This window comes from Chenopodium quinoa, unplaced genomic scaffold (assembly GCF_001683475.1).
Source record: "Chenopodium quinoa cultivar QQ74 unplaced genomic scaffold, ASM168347v1, whole genome shotgun sequence".
In the NCBI taxonomy this organism is placed as follows: Eukaryota; Viridiplantae; Streptophyta; class Magnoliopsida; order Caryophyllales; family Amaranthaceae; genus Chenopodium; species Chenopodium quinoa.
The window spans coordinates 7,807,467-7,824,679 of record NW_018745448.1 but is presented as its reverse complement, the minus strand read 5'-3'; positions in this window follow the sequence as shown (position 1 = coordinate 7,824,679).

Genomic DNA, 17,213 nt, shown 5'->3' with positions numbered 1-17,213 from the left:
CATTTCGTGACAATAGGCCCCTCCCTAATTTGTTTGGGGTCGGGGTGTTACAAATAGATTTGTTTGTGCATTAATATTTAACCAACATAGATTAAACAGGTTTAGGGTAAACCTATTGATTGCATGTTAGTCAGAAAGCGCACATGAATACGAGCACACATGAATACGATCAGAATAAAGTAGAGGCCTATTATTAGGGCAGGTTCAATCTCTTTTAGGTTGGATTTGTACCTTCATCCCCAAACTTCCAGTCTTGGTTCCAGACCTATTGGAGTTAACGATCTCCTGGATCATTAAGGGGTGTAACCTTCACCCTGTGAACGGTTTACAAGTTCCTAAAAATTGTTGGCGACTCTTTTGCTCTAACTTCCTTCCCTTTGGACGCCACCGTACTTTAGTGTATGATCACAGTGGGGTTCAAGTTTGGGGTAATGCTTGAAATATTCCCTACAGTTTTTGGCGACTCCACTGGGGAGGATTTCTATTTTAATTCCTAAAATTTATTTTGACAATGATTTAGAATGAGTAGATGAGACTCGAAAAGTTCTAAGTACTTCATGTGCGTTATTTTGATTAACATTATTGTCATATGCATAAAAAAGATCTTATTGGAAAGACCATCCGTAATGAGTTAAAAAAATAGGATTTTTACACGTAGGAAATTTAAGAAATATCTTTCACAACTAGGATCAAAATAATGCTGCGCGAAACTGGAAATTTTTATCGAGCACAGAAAGCTGTTGAGGCATGTAGGAACTGGCGGCCAGAAAATAGAGTATGTCGCCGAGGATTTGACCCTGTCGCCAGGAGACAGAGCCAAATTGCGGCGACGGCCTCTGTTCGCTGACGCCAAGTTCTTCCAATACCGAGCCTGAAATATGCGTTCTAATTTTGACCAGTTTTTAGCACTGTTTGCTCGATCCTACTTCCTGATTGAGTTTTTCTCACTTTTCCGAAACCCATATGTGTTCCACATACGGACATAATCCTCTGGGAATTCATGCTTCATCTACCTAATTGAACGCTCTGTGCAACAAAGGGTACATCTGAGAATGTTGAATTCACCAAACCAAGGAAGCGAGTTTAACTCGCGGGGTCCCATTCACTCGCGCCAACCCTTCCAAAGGTAAGGCTTCCGCGCGGTGCATCCGGACTCATAACCATGGACCCTCTTTGACTAACCCATATCCCAAACTTTAGATAACTAGAGCCATGGTTAGGTTGCAAACTCATTGCATCATATTGTGCCTATTTGACTACTTGTGCATTATTATTATGTGACTAAACTAACCGTTTGTTTAACTTGTGTTTAAGACTATAATAAACTGATTAATGACTAAAAAGACTTTTCCTAATTAATTAATTAATTAATTTGAGTAATTAAAGTCTAATAATTTAATCGAAATTGACTTAGCATGAATTTAGCATGTCCCGTAGAGTTAAAATATTGAAAGAAGTCCCAGATTAACGCTTCAGCAATGGCGCCACGATTTAGACTGCAGCGCCACTCTATGCTGGGCAACGCCTAGCGAAAGCTCTGTCGTCTGGCGCTGCACTGCAGAGTGCGGTGACAATCCTGTTGCTTTGGCGACAGTCCGGTATTTTTCTCGAGTCATCACTATGAGTCTAATTCCACAGTTTGCTAATCAGTTCGATTATTTTATTAATAACAGTACCCTTATTAAGTCCTTAATTAGGTCTAGTCACATAGTCTATCCACATGGTCTTACACAAAGTCTTAACATGTCACCTACACTCACTAGTCTTAGCACACACTTTGAGTATACATCACCATGACCATGTCTTAGGTTCATGCATGAGTCGGTTTTTTCCGTCATTTGAGTTGGGGGTACATTCTATTCCTAATTTTTCACATCTCTCCATCTACATCATCTTTCTCCATATCACAACCTTCATTCTTCCTACCTTCTTCCATCTTTGCATGTTGAATAGAGTTTAAGTCGAATAATTAACAATGAATATCCCTAATTTCCCTTTCCACAGAACTTGGTCAAGGAGAGAAGGGCGATTAATCAAGGACAACCCCTTTGTTTAAGTCTTACTTTTTGATAAACCGATTCGTCAAAAGAGGAAAGCTAAAAAGATAATGGCAACTCAAGAAGAAGTCAACGAACTTAGGAATCAATTGACTGACGTAACTAAAGTGTTGAAGGCTTTAAGTCTTCAAATCAATGACCCTGTGAAGCAACAACAAATGTAGCTCATGCAAGAAAGCTTGAGCAAGATATATAGTGACTACAAATTTCAGGGCATTAGCTCGCAAGGGGTCTCGGTGGACAAGGAGCTTCTTCCGCAGAAGTTCAATGCCACTGACATCCCTAAGTTCAAGGCAACATATAATCCTTAATTCCACCTAAGGGCATTTGAAACTATAATGAACATTAAGGGGATTGATAGGAAAGTCTTTCATTCCTTGTTTTCCTTATCTCTTAAAATCGTTTTCCAACAATGGTTCTTCTCCCTTGACAAAGAGAAAACCTCTACCTGGGAATCGATAGTAAACGCTTTCATTTATAGATACAAGTGTAATATTCAAGTCGAAACCGATTATAGACAACTTGAGATGCGAAGACAAAAAGAGAATGAAGGCTCTACTTCTTTCTTCAATAAGTGGAGGGAAACTTCTGCTAAGATGATCGAGGTGCCCTCCGAAAAAGAATCTGTGAGGATGTTTATCAAGAATCTCCGAGAGAAGTATTCGAAGCACTTAAAATATCAACACAACTTGAATACTTTCAAGGCCGTCTATGATATCGGTATTGAAATCGAAGATGACCTCGCAAAGCAAAAAGCTACTAACAATAGTAACCACGGTGGCTGGAAAGGAAAGAAGAACGACAATCCTTATTCTTCGGAAAACGCTCACTCTAGTAACAATTTTAGTACCTTTGATCTCAGTGAAGTTTTAGCCATGGATAACCAAGGATCTAAGAAGCAACTAAGGAAAGACTTCACCCCCATTGGGATCAGCTACGATACTGCCTTTGATCGACTCCATGACAAGGGACTCATTACTTCCATTGGACCTATTCAATATCCCGCACTTGAAAAAGAGATTGCCTAGTTGGAATCCAGATGCACATTGAAAATATCATCAAGGTAGGGGTCATACTACTGAGAGCTGTTGGAAGCTAAAGGAGGCTATCCAATATTTGATCGATAATAACAAGCTTCCCATACCTCTTGCTAGCAAGAAGAGCGAGTGATGATAAAATAAACGACACAAGATAAGAGGCGAGCTTCAACGACGAAATTTCGTGACCTTTTCTTTTCTATTTCTTTTATTTACCCTTTCCCTAATAAGTCTAGCATAGGCACCCTTTTTATTCTCCTTAGATTTATTTTGTAGGATCATTGTTTCTTCTCCTTTAATAAAAATGAGCATTTATTTTCTTGCATATGATCATTGCATTGCATCGCAAAAAAAAAAAAAAAAAAAATAAAAAATAAAAATAAACATTTGTCGAACTAAACACAAGGTATACCAATGATTTGAGGCACCCCTTGTATCCACATCATATTACCTTTCACCTTTGAAATATAGATCATTTCTTGATAAACCACTTTGAGCCTCGTCTAACAATAGACCTTTCTTTTTTCGACCCATATCTACCAAACCTTGGGATGGGATGGTGTGCAACCTATGCAATTTTCAATTTCATAAAAAGCTCGAGTGACTTCAAAAGATTAAAATAGCAAAAAATAAGCAAAAAAATAAATAAAAGTGTACAAAAGGGCAGATGCTCCAATGTCTTTGACATGAAAATGTCTTCGATATGAACACGTCTCATATTGCGTCTCTTATCAAGTGCTCGGTACAGTGCCTGAGAAACATATAAAAAAAAAAGAGTAGAGAGAGCTAAAAAAGAGTTAAAAGCCTCAAGCATAAAAATATAAAGATTCAAAAGCAAGGTTGCACACCTTGGGGGCTTATCTAGGGTATTGAGCCTTTATCCCCTTCTTCTTCAAACCTTTAGCCTAACCACGTTACAACCCTTAAAAATACCTTTTTGAGGTATACACATACTTGTGCGAGGTTCGGCTAGAGCTACGTTCGGCCTGATTCCTAACAGATACGTAGGCAACCTCACATCGAGGTGCGACCGTAATAAAAATGCATTCACATTCACATTCACACATCATGATCATATCAAGGGATCTCCTATTCTCATCCCTATCTACTTAGAGATAGACTTGGGGGCATGATCCCTACATCATTGGCCTACCTAGCCTAAAGAGTCACCATCATTTGACTCTTCTAAAAATAATCTTTTTCCACACACTTAACTCTTGCGGCCTAACTTTAGTTTCACTTTCATACACTACATAGATACATGACCAAATAGTCCTTCCCTTAGGAACCCTTTGTCATGAAATCTTAACACAACGTTGAAGCATGCCTTGTCATATCAACATCACTCATCAATCATAATCATCATTTCATCACAAAGTATGAAGTGCTTAGCCTCCGTGCCTAAGTTACCTAAATATTTCCATCAAAGATAGCCTAGGATGAATTAATCCTTACACCTTGAGAGATAGTATCAAATGACATTTGACTAAGCTCATTCAACATGCACCCTCAAACACTTTGATTCTTTTTCGCGTCTTTCTTTTTCAAGAGAAAGTCGGTGCCCTCCACGAAAATGACGGAATTTTTTTTTGCTTTTTTGCATTTTCAAGTCACACGATCACATTACAATGCATACACAAGTCATGTACACATTGAGTCATGTCGTGTTATCACAATGAGTCAACACTATGCACACACGAGTCATGAGTCACACGTGTCAACTCACCTTGAGTCATGTTAAGTCAATGGGTCAAACAACATTAAGTATTAGGTAAACCCTAAAGAAAGATAAGAAAAGTCCTATAGTCAAAGATATAAATGTAGGTGCATCCCAGCAAGCAAGAACATTCTCGATTTTTTTTCGAAAAAACCGCGAATACGCCACATGAGACTCTTCCAAGATGAGAAGAGTTTGAGCAAAATTACATGGATTAGTATATTAGAGATGAAGATCTTTAATTTACAAAAGATTTGAGCGGATTTGGTTGAAAGGAAACGACCAAGTTCAAAGTTCGGAGCGAAACCGAGCAACAACAACTGCAAGAGCAAAATATGGAAGACCCGACTCCAGCACCAGATGACAAGGCAGTCGCCTGGCGCCAACATCTGTCGCTTGGCGACAAAGCAAAATCGCGGCGTATAGGGAATATTTCAAGCATTACCCCTACCTTGAACCCCACTGTGATCATACACTTAAGTACGGTGGCGTCCAAAGGGAAAGAAGAAAGAGAAAAAGAGTCGCCAACAAGTTTTAGGAACTTGTAAACCGTTCACAGGGTGAAGGTTACACCCCTTAATGATCCAGGAGATCGTTAACTCCAATAGGTCTGGAACCATGACTGGTAGTTCGGGGATGAAGGTACAAATTCAACCTAAAAGAGATTGAACCTGCCCTAATAATAGGTCTCTACTTTATTCTGATCGTATTCATGTGCGCTTTCTGACTAACATGAAATCATTAGGATTACCCCTAAACCTGTTTATCTATGTTGGTTGAATATTAATGCACAGATAAAACTATTATTGGCGATCACTTGAATTATAATCAAATTAACCCTAACAAGATTATTAATTATCTTATTAAGCGTGATTACAAGTACCAATTCCCTTTAAACATGCATAAAAGGTGTGATCAAGCAATAAATAATCATAAGTATCAAGCAACATAATAATCATAACAATAATCATAATTATCATAATCATGTTAAAGCATAATATTAATAGCAAGATCCTAGGCATGATACTAACAAGATTAATAACAAATCCTAGCATGTCACTACACAATAAAGATCAAATATATAGCCCTAATATGATATTATCATGAATATTAGGAAGAAAGTAGGAAGCATCACAATTGTCATATTTGATATTAAAGTTACCCTAAACATGATACTAGGAAGATCAAAATGCCCTAACATGACACTAAGAATCATAACAACCTAGGCATGATTTCTAAATCATAATATCAAAAAATCAATTAAAAGCACTTACTTGGATGTCTCGTATCTCTTTCTAATAACAAAATACACGCGTTAGTAACTTCAAGGAAAATAATAAATCAAACAATTAACATAGAGATTTGGGACCAAACCCTCAGAAATTAAAACCTTTCACGTCTAGGGAGAAGGCAACTTCAAATTTGGCTGGATGCTTCTAAGTCTTGTGAACGCGGAATTTTATAGAGAAAACTAAAGAGAGAAGAGAATTCTTAAAAACTAGAGAGAATAAGAAAATTAGAGAATATATGATATTTGATGATCGTTGATGAGAATTGATGATGGAAATTGATGATTGAAAAAGGGGAGATATGACCTCTATTTATAGAGAAAAAAAAGAGTCGAAGAATAAGAAAAGAATCTGAATTCAAATCGAAATAAAACTCGATGGATAACAGATTTTGCGGATTTTGTTTTTATCATATCTTTTGATCCAGAAGTCCAAATAAGGCATATGATATGTCGTTGGAAAGCTCTTGAAGTCAAATTTCCAACCCAATTATATTCAGATTAAAATCTTTTGTAGATAAAAAGGTTTGGCCAAAATAGTGGAACGGTGTCAGTTTTGGATAGAGTTTCATGTCTCATTCATATCTTTTTCGTTATAACTCGAAATTATAATATATCATTGGAAAGATAATTTCAAGATCTATCCAACCATATAAAATTTAGATAAAGATTATGAGGCATGAAAATAAAATCTGACTGTCTTTGATAACTTTAAATTCGAATAGAATTAGGATTAAAAAAAAGGAAGGTTTTAAAAAAGGAAAGTTTTTATTTAACTCAAATTCTTTAATCTTATCTTTTCAAAAAGGATAATTAAGATCTTTTACAAAATTATAGAAGCTTCTAATTAATCCTAATTATTATAGGAATAGGATTAGACCTTTGGACCCTCCACATGATCATTTGGTCGTAGGTAAAATCCAGTTTGGGCCCAGTTTAGTATTTTGACCATAACTTCCTCATTATTCATCGAAATTAGGCTTATAATATATCGTTGGAAAGGTCTTTTCAAGCCCCATCCAACTACACTATTATTGGACCCATATAATGGACCAAACTAAACTGGAATGCACGTTTTTCATAAATAGGGTAAGAAAAGAAATATTTTCAAAAACAGAACGAAGATATATTTTAATAAAAACATCCTCATCACTAGACTTTTCACACTTTCTCTTTGTTCGATAATCAAATGACATGAAAGGTATTCATCACTGGGTTTGGTTTTGGGGAGACACATTTGGGTGTCTACAGAAGCCCCCACTTTGACCGAGTTTGGAGAAACACAAGTTTCGAAAACGAAAGTCAAAGTAACGGTAGGGATGGAGAATGATTCTGAACATTCTGCGATTCTAAACCACTCTTTAACGCCGATACCTGCAAACTAGCGTTAGTTAAACAGATAAAAGAGTTAAGAAACGCGTATCTTGCACCGTCGAGCACACGTCTCTTAGGGTAACCGATTTGTTGCTGTATTGTTGTATTTGTGATAACCTTCCACAAGATAAGGAACATCATCCCGTTGTTTGTTTTGACGATCTTCTGCAAGCTAGAGAATGTCGCCTGAAGACTGCTACGCCTGTAATTGCCTCCAATTTCCGCCGTGAAAGTCTTCGAAAAGATCACTGCTTGCTGATCCTTAATGCTGCTATGCCAGTACGTCGGCGCTTTGCTGCTTGTGAACAAGTATGTCGGTGCTTTTGCTGTGATGACAATCCTCTTTTCTTTGGGAATAGTTGCCAAAACAACTCTTGTATGATGTATGACAATCCGATTTAGGGAAAGTTGACAAAGCCTCGTAACAATCCATCCTTGGAAATGTTGCTACGATGAAGCGACAATCCGTATCTTGGAAAATTTGCCAAAATCCAATTTTGGGAAAAGTTACCAATGCTTCGTAACTGTAGACACCCAAATATGTCTCCCCAAAACCAAACCCAGTGATGAGTACCTTTCACGTCATTTGATTATCGAACAAAGAAAAAGTGTGAAAAGTCTAGTGATGAGGATGTTTTTATTAAAATATCTCTTCTTTCTATTTTTGAAAATATTTCTTTTTTTACCTTATTTATGAAAAATGTGCATTCCAGTTTAGTTTGTTCCATGATAAGGGTCCAATAATAGTGTATCTGGATAGGGATTGAAAAGACTTTTCCAACGATATATTATAAGCCTAATTCCGATGAATAATGAGGAAGTTATGGCCAAAATACTAAACTAGGCTCGAACCGGATCTTACCTACGACCCAATGATCATGTGGAGGGTCCAAAGGTTTAATCCTATTCCTAAACTAATTAGTATTAATTAGAACCTTTCATAAGTTTTTAAAATATCTTAATTATCCTTTTTTGAAAAGATAAGATTAAAGAATTTGAGTTAAATAAATACTTTCCTTTTTTAAAACCTTCCTTTTTTTTAATCCTAATTCTATTCGAATTTAAAGTTATCAAAGATAGTCAGATATTATTTTTTTTCCTCATAATCTTTATCCAAATTTTATATGTTTGGATAGATCTTGAAATTATCTTTCCAATGATATATTATAATATTAAATCCGAGCTATAACGAAAAAGATATGAATGAGATATGAAACTCTATCCAAAACTGACACCGTCCTACTATTTCGGACATGTCTTTTGATCTACATAATATTTTAATCTGATTCTAATAGGGTTAGAAAGTAGACTTCAAGATATTTCCAACGACATATTATATGCCTTATTTGAACTTCTGGATCAAAAGATATGACAAAAACAAAATCCGCAAAAACTGTTGTCCATCGAGTTCTATTTCGATTCGAATTCGGATTCCCTTCTTATTCTTCGACCCTCTTTTTTCTCTATAAATAGAGGTCATATCTCCCCTTTTTTCAATCATAAACTCTCATCAAGAAATTCTTGATTCTCTCTCTCTTTCTAACCTAGCTTTTTACAAACACAATTCCTCATTTATTAGCACTGGAAACACCTGGCATAATTCGAAGTTGCCTTCGCCCTAGACGTGAAAGATTTTAATTTCTGAGGGTTTGGTCCCAAATATTTATTTCAATTAGTTAATTTAATTGTTTTAATTATTATTTTCCTTGAAGTTACTAACGTGTGTATTTTGTTATTAGAAAGAGGTACGAGGCATCCAAGTAAGTACTTTAATGATTTTATTGATATTATGATGTTGAAATCATGCTTAGATTGTTATTTTGATTCCTAGTATCATGTCTAGGGTAACTTTAATACCAAGTACGATTGAAAGTATGCTTCTTTCTATGTTCTTCATAATATTTATGATTGTTAATATCATATTAGGGTTAAAGCTTTGATTTTTATTGCTTAGTGACATGCTAGGGTTTATTATTAATCTTGTTAGTATCATGCTTAGGATCTTGCTATTATTATTATGTTTTAATATGATTATTATTTATAATAATTATTTTTATGATTATTTTGATTATAATTTATTATTATTATTATTATTATTTTGTTGCTTGATATTTATTTTTATTGCTTGATCACACCTTTTATGCATGTTTAAAGGGAATTTGTACTTGTAATCACGCTTAATGAGATAATTAATAATGTTGTTAGGGTTAATTTGTTTATAATTCAAGTTATTGCCAATAATAGATTTATTTGTGCATTAATATTCAACCAACATAGATAAACAGGTTTAGCGTTAATCCTATTGATTGTATGTTAGTCAAAAAGCGCAGATGAATACGACATAATAAAGTAGAGGCCTATTATTAGGGAAGGTTCAATCTCTTTTAGGTTGGATTTGTACCTTCATCCCCGAACCCTATTTGGTTCAAGACCTATTGGAGTTGACGATCTCTTGGATCGTTAAGAGGTGTAACCTTCACCCTATGAACGGTTTACAAGTTCCTAAAACTTGTTGGCGACTCTTTTGCTCTATCTTCTTTCCCTTTGGACGCCACCGTATTTTAGTGTATGATCACAGTGGGGTTCAAGTTTGGGGTAACGCTTGAAATATTCCCTACAGTTTTTGGCGACTCCACTGGGGAGGATTTCTATTTTAATTCTTGAAATTTATTTCGGCAATGATTTAGAATGAGTGGATGAGACTCGAAAAGTTCTAAGTATTTCATGTGCGTAATTTTGATCAACATTATTGTTATTTTGGGTGTTTTTGTCCCTCGGGAGAGTTACAACACGAAGACTGATTCGGTGCGGCCTGTACCTGCAAAACAAACGGAGACACCGGTTGGGTGGTGCTCCGCCTCCGACGAACAAGTTAGTAACTTGAAGGGAGAGAAAAAGGTGCGGAAGTTTAGGTGGGTATCTGCTCGGATTCCAAGCTCAGATGTCTCTATCACAGGGACAGTTTGTAATCAATGGTAAAACGTACCTTCCAAAAGAGGGGAATCTCCCTATTTATAGGGTCCTTGGGATTTGTGCCCCTGATTAGGTCACTGAACCCTAATCATTGGTGGGCTGCGCCGCATTGCGGCTTTCTCGGGATTTGGGCCTGAAGTCCGCCATTCCTCCCAGGTTTCTGGAGTGACACATGTCAAGCAAAGGTAGGTCCACCTTGGGCCATCCTAGGGCTGACACGTAACATCCTCTGATTGGACCACGTGGCGGGGTAAAATGAAAGGAATGGTGTCCTTCGAACAAGTGTATTAATCTGATAGCGGGTTCAGAACTATTAGAAAGCTAATATATTCAGTAAGGTCAACTGATCAGAATGCCTAGGTAGAGGCCGCTTCCGATCAGTAATATTAATATATTTAATATTACAGCTTAATCTTGACTGAACCCTTCGGGTCACACCCAAGAAAAATATACGAATCAACTCGACGAATTAATTCGGAAGAAATTAATTCGTCGCCCGAGTGTTAAATATTTAGACGTCGGTAATTCAAGCTTGGAGCGTCGAAACCGATCGTCAGAAGTCGAGGAAAAAATAATAAAAAGACGAGACGCGCAAAATAATAATAAATCGACCATATTCCCGAAATACCCCTAGCATTGGAGTGCCCCGAGCATCCAAATGCTAGGGGTAAAAATGTCTAAGCATAGGTGGCTAGCAAGCGCACCAAGCCGAGCCTAGCATGGCTGGCTAGGTGCGTGCTAGCAGCCACGCATAGCAGCAGCTAGCAGCCGCGTGTACGTGGTGCGTGCAGCAGCTAGCTGGCGCAAGCTAGGAGTGCTAGCAGCGCACATACTAGCAGCCACGCTCAGCAGCAAGCCCTCACCAAGTGCGTGGCTTGCGCGCACAGCAGCAACTCGCATCTTGGTGCGGGGCTGGGCTCGTGGTTGGGCCATAAGGCCGGTCACTATGGGGAAGCTTGAGGAATATGGGAGCAAGTGGGTAAGGACATGTGGCACAAGGAGAGTATTGAGTGGGGAGCAAGTATGGTCCCCTACTCTCCATGTGGTCCTCACCAACCCATTTCACATGGTAATGCCACTTGTAGATTTATTATTAGTTTGCAATTTTAATTTAATTTAGCTTTAAATTAATTTGTGGAATTTCATGATCCCACATTAATGGGATAGAAATTCCCACTCATACTTTCCTCTATAAATACCAACCTTGGGATTTGGAGTAAAGTGCTTGAGTGGGAGTTAGAAAGAGCATTCTATATTTTGGAAAAACTCTTAAACTCCATTAACACTTGGGTTTTGGTCGGACCTTGCTAACTCCAAGGTAGCGGACCTAAAAAGTCGTGTTCGTCCTTTGTGGGTGGATACCGTTGGAGGCACGACATTTGCGGTGCTCAAGGCTTTCAAGTAAGAGCCCGTTTTGAGAGGGCGAAGCTCGTTTCAAGGGTATGATTCGTTCTTCCTTTTCTTGTGCTTATTTATTTATGCTTTATGGTTTTATTAATTACGAGTGGTTTCTTGGGTCGGGGTTGTTTCCGCATTGAGTCGGACTCACTAAACCCTAACATAAAATTACCCTAAACATTTTCCCCTCACAGATGTGACGTGGCACACCACGTGGCATCTGTGACACGCGTCACGCTCCGATTGGTGGTAATTTTATCGCCAAAGAGTAATCGTTCACCTTCTGAGTTAATTACGGGAAGGCCCCCGCATTTACCCTCTATATATAGCCGTTTACCCTCATAATTTTGTACGTTTACAAAAATTTTCAAGAGAGACAACTTTGAGAGAGCAAAAGTCATCCGTTTGAGTCAAGCGCAAGCAAGAAAACTCATTCTTCGTCAACCCAACCGGACCCGTCTATCTTCAGATATCAAATCTAAAGGTACCGTCTCTGCCTCTCTCAGCTCTTTTTCTTGTTTCACCGCTTGTAAATATTTCTTGCAATAAATGGATGCATCACCAACACACACGACACAACCTAGGTTAGAGTCCAGCCGGTCACCAGGGACGGCTGAGTCTAGGACTGGGAGTGCCGTCTCGGGGTGTTGGGACCACCCTTTTGCTTGGATTCCGACCATTTATGTGTCTGTGCATGACACAATGACTCGGACTATGCAGACGGCCCCCGATCCGGACTACAGAAGCGAGGGCTCAGGCGGTCAAACGCCTGAGGGAGAAGAGCCTGGTCAGAGAAACCAGACGACTCTGAAGAGATCCCCTCCGCGTGCTCCTTCAACTCCCGCAGATTCCTTTTTAGAAGAATACGACCAAGACGGCGATGAAGCCGTCTCAGCTCCTTTGCCACAAAATGAGGAGGAGGCGGAGAGCGACAGCTCCGCCTCCACTTCTTAGAGCAGTGACGACTTGCCACCGCTTGTAGATAGTGAGGAGGAGAGGAAGAAGTGGAGTGAGAAGGACGACCCCTTCAAAATCCACGTCTCAGCCAAAGAAAGGGGTCACATGGAGGAGAACTTAAAAAGATTTAAACAAATGCACCCGTTAGGAGACGAGTACAAGATTAGAGTGCTGCCTGAGGACGGCACCAACGCCTGGGAAGACGATCAACAGAACGCCAACAACTACTTCGGCTGTTATGAGGCGGCGTTCAAGGCCGGTCTTCGCTTTCCCCTTCACCAGGCGGTGAAGGCAATCTTGAGAGGCTACGGCCTCGGAGTCTGGAAACTTACCCCCAATTCTTGGGCAAACATCTTGGGGTATGTTGCCGCCTGCGAACTCCAGGGGTTCCATCCCGGCTGAGAAGCTTTTTCTAAGATGCATTATCTTAGCCGAAGCCCAGGCGGCTGGAGGGCGTGGTACACTTTAACCACGTATCCCCAATACATGATGACCTTAGACAAGGTCTCCAAATTTGACGGCTGGAAGCACAGGTTCTACCTGCTGTCGGCTCCCAGCAGGCGGGAGAACTACGAGTTCCGCCAATACAATAAGAAGCCCGAACTGATGGGTCGGAAGTGCGCTCTTCCCCGGATCCCAGATGAGGACTTCAACAAAATAATTGAGGCAGATTTTTTCGGCCTCATAGACGCAACCTTGTCAACTGGGGAGATAATAAAAGTCCCCAAGAACTGGATCCCTAAGAGCGCCTGGTTCAGGGTCGAGTGTTTCTTAGCCGCTTGCGGGCTACGAAACATGTTTACCAAACGTATGCGCCTGAGTTCACATCTGCCTGTAGTACTTCTGTATCAGAATTGCTTGATGATGTATTAATCAACTTTTTTCTTTTTGCAGAAGAAGCTTTAAGCATGTTGCAGACGGAGAAGACACCCAAGTGGTCCTCTGCAACCATCCACATGGAGCTTGCGGAAAAATAGGCGGCCGCAGTCAGGGCCAAGGTAAAAATTGCTTGAATCTTCCTTAGATTGGCCTCAAAGTTTATTATCTCCGGATGTTAACTTTAACTTGGTTATTTTCATAGAGAGGAGAGGTAGGAAAGACGTGTGAGAAAGATCTCAAACGGGCCAGGGAGGAATTCGCCTCCACCCCTAACAAGACCAAAAAGTCCGCCTCCCCCTTAACTCCTAGGCCTCAGCCAGGAACCAACAGATGCGGATAGGGGGGAGATATGAGAGGATAGGCGGCAGTCTGTGCCTCGACCTCGTCAACCCCCTATCAGCAACCGAGGGGTTCACCACGTCTGTAAGCGGCTCCCGCTTGGCCGGCTCTGAAGGTAAGAACCCATTTGAATCCCCGCCTGAGGTGGGGTGGCCTTTGCGAGTGAAATCCCAATCCCAACAGATGTCATCCTCAGACGGTCGGCAACAGATAGGTGCTGCCTTAATTTCGCACTCATCACCTGTTGATTATGGTGCAGATCAATCTCCTCGCTGACCAGATGTCCAGAGGCATGCTAAGGCCATGCTGGAGGCGGTGAGCAGGAAGGACAAGAACGCTATCCCTAGGATAGAGACGTTCAACCTGGAATGAATCCTGTCCCTTCTGGCTTAGGTAAGATACTTAACAACTTTTGCCAAGTGCTTTACTCCGCCTGCAATACTAACTTGATTTGTTTTTCCAGGCTCTGCTGCGGGTAGACGGGCTCAAGTGTCCTTATTCTCGCAAACGGGAAGAGGTAAAAAGGGCCAAGAAGTCCGCCACAGACGCTGATAATGTTGCTTTATACTCCACTATCGTAAATGAACTTGAAACTAAAGCAATCACAATGACACAGGTGTCGAAAATCCAGCAGCTGGAGGCGGATCTGAAGATGGCCAACCAGCGGGTGAGCGATGCTGAGACGGCTCAGAAGAAGGCGGAGGAGGCCCAGAAAAAGGCAGATGAGGGCCTCAAGAAGGCTGACAAGGCGCTCAAGAAGGCCCAGGCGGACCTAGGCACACTCCAAGGTGTTTCTGAAGAGAACACCAACCTAAAAGCCAAGGTTGAGAAGCTGGAGAAGGAGGCTGCCCAGGCTCAGATAAACTTTGCAGCAACTCTGGAGGCGGAGCAAAATCGCCTGGTTGCTGAAAGCGATGCTGACAACGACGCCCGCATGAAGATCGCCTGGCTGCCTTGTACCCAGACAAGTGTAGGCGTCGTTCGAAGTGCGCCTACGTTAAAGCATGTTGTGAATATGCTTGGCAGTCATAGGAAGTGGGAATTTACATAATACGATTAGGGACAAATAAAGTAGGGAGCCGCCAACAAGTTTTTAAGGAACTTGTAAACCGTTCACGGATCATAAAAAGCAACCACGAATAAGGGAAAACGATAGGCAACAACGATTGACCCGTGAAGGTTACACCCCATTCATAATCCATGAGATTACTAAATCCATATGGTTCGGATTCACGAAAGGAGGATCGGGATGATGGTACGAAGTGAGTTATGGAGTCACATTCGCCCGTATTGGCCTCTACTCGATTCTTATAGTGAAAAGTGATTCCTGTGATCTCAAAGGCATACAAACAAAATATTCAATTTGCTCCAAACTATTATTATGCTAAATTGGTTTAATATTAATGCATAAGTTATTCTAAAATATTGTGATCACTTCAATTAATAACAAGATTAAAAAGGATCCTAAACCGGTTGTCCAAATTATCTTATTAGGCGTGATTTTCAATTACATATTCCCTTTAACATGCAATATGGTGATCATAATAATAATAATAGAATAAACATTAATATTGAAAGCAATTCAACAATAATAGCGTTATTCAAATTAAATATGAAATAACCTAATCATGATACTAGCAATAAGAAAATAAAATAAGAGTAATTAAATTAATTAATTACTCACATTCCGCGAGTTCCTTTAAATTTCTACATCACAAATAAACTGTTAGTAACTTCAATAAAAAAATATAAAGTAAATAGAAATTAAATTAAATAAATATTAGATTTGATTTGGTCCAAACCCTCAGTTATTTGTACCTTTCACGCCTTGGTTTAAGAACGGAACCTCGGGTTAAGTATAAACTCCTTGGAGTGCTTAGGGGAATTATTATGGAAGAATAATGAGGCTAGAAATTAGGTTAAAGAGGGAGAAGAGAATGATTTTTGGTATAAGGTGAGAGAGAATGATTATTGGTGCCCCGTACATCAGAAATGAGGGGGTATTTATAGAGAAAATGTGCTGAGGGAGCACACGGAACCCTAAAATGATAAAAACCCTAAAAAAGTATCCCGCGACACGGAAAAGTGTACCATGACACGGGAAATCCCACCGTCAGACGGGAAACTTTCCCGTGACACGGTACAAATTTGCGTGACACGGGAAATATTTAGGTTACGGGAAGGAAAACGCGTTAAGGGTTTACGCGGAAAAGACACGGAACAGGTATTGTGACATGGCATTATCCACCGTGACACGGTACAGTACACCGTGTCACAGTATGGGAGACGCGGAAATTACACGGAAACAGCTCCGTGTCACGGGGAATCCCACCGTCAGACGGTGTAAATTCCCGTGACACGGTGGAAAATGCCGTGACGCGGGAGTTGTTTAGGTACAAAGAATGCAAATAGGACACGGAATAGCCCCGCTTTACAGCAAGGGCACCGTGTCACGGGGATTCCCACCGTCAGACGGTGCAATTTCCCGTGACACGGTGGAATTGCACTGTGCGCGGTGATTCCAGGTTTTTACCCGTTTTTAAAACCATCATAACTTTTGATCCGTAATTTGGAATGGGGCATATAATATATCATTGGAAAGATTATCAAGTCTTCTTTCCAACCCAATTAGAATAAAGTCAAAATAATATTTGTAATTTAAGATATTGCCGTTTTTGTGGAAGGGTGTCGGTTTTAGGCCGAGTTTGGTGTTTTGCTCATATCTTTTTCGTTATAGCTCGGAATTGGGATTATGATATATGGTTGGAAAGCTTATTTAAAAGCATATCCAAAAAAATAAAAATTGGAACAAAATTGTATAGCCATAAAATCACTTTCTCTCAGTGGACACGAAAAGTGGAAAATAGGTTTTGGTTTAGGGAAATGAGCTAGAAATTGGATTGGTTTATGAAATATATTGGATAGAACATGGATTTAAGAACTCCAAAGATTAAATACTCAACTCGACCAATAATGGCGGTGAAAGGTGTTCATCAACGGGTTTGGTTTTGGGGAGACATTTTTAGGTGTCTACAGAAGCCCCCACTTTGACTGAGTTTGTAGAAACGTCAGTTTCAAAAACGATAGTCAAAGTAGCCAATAGGGACGGAGAATGATTAAAGAAGTTCTGCGATCCTAAATCATTCTGTATACGCCGATACCTACAGAAAAATGTTAGTTCTACAGATAAAAGA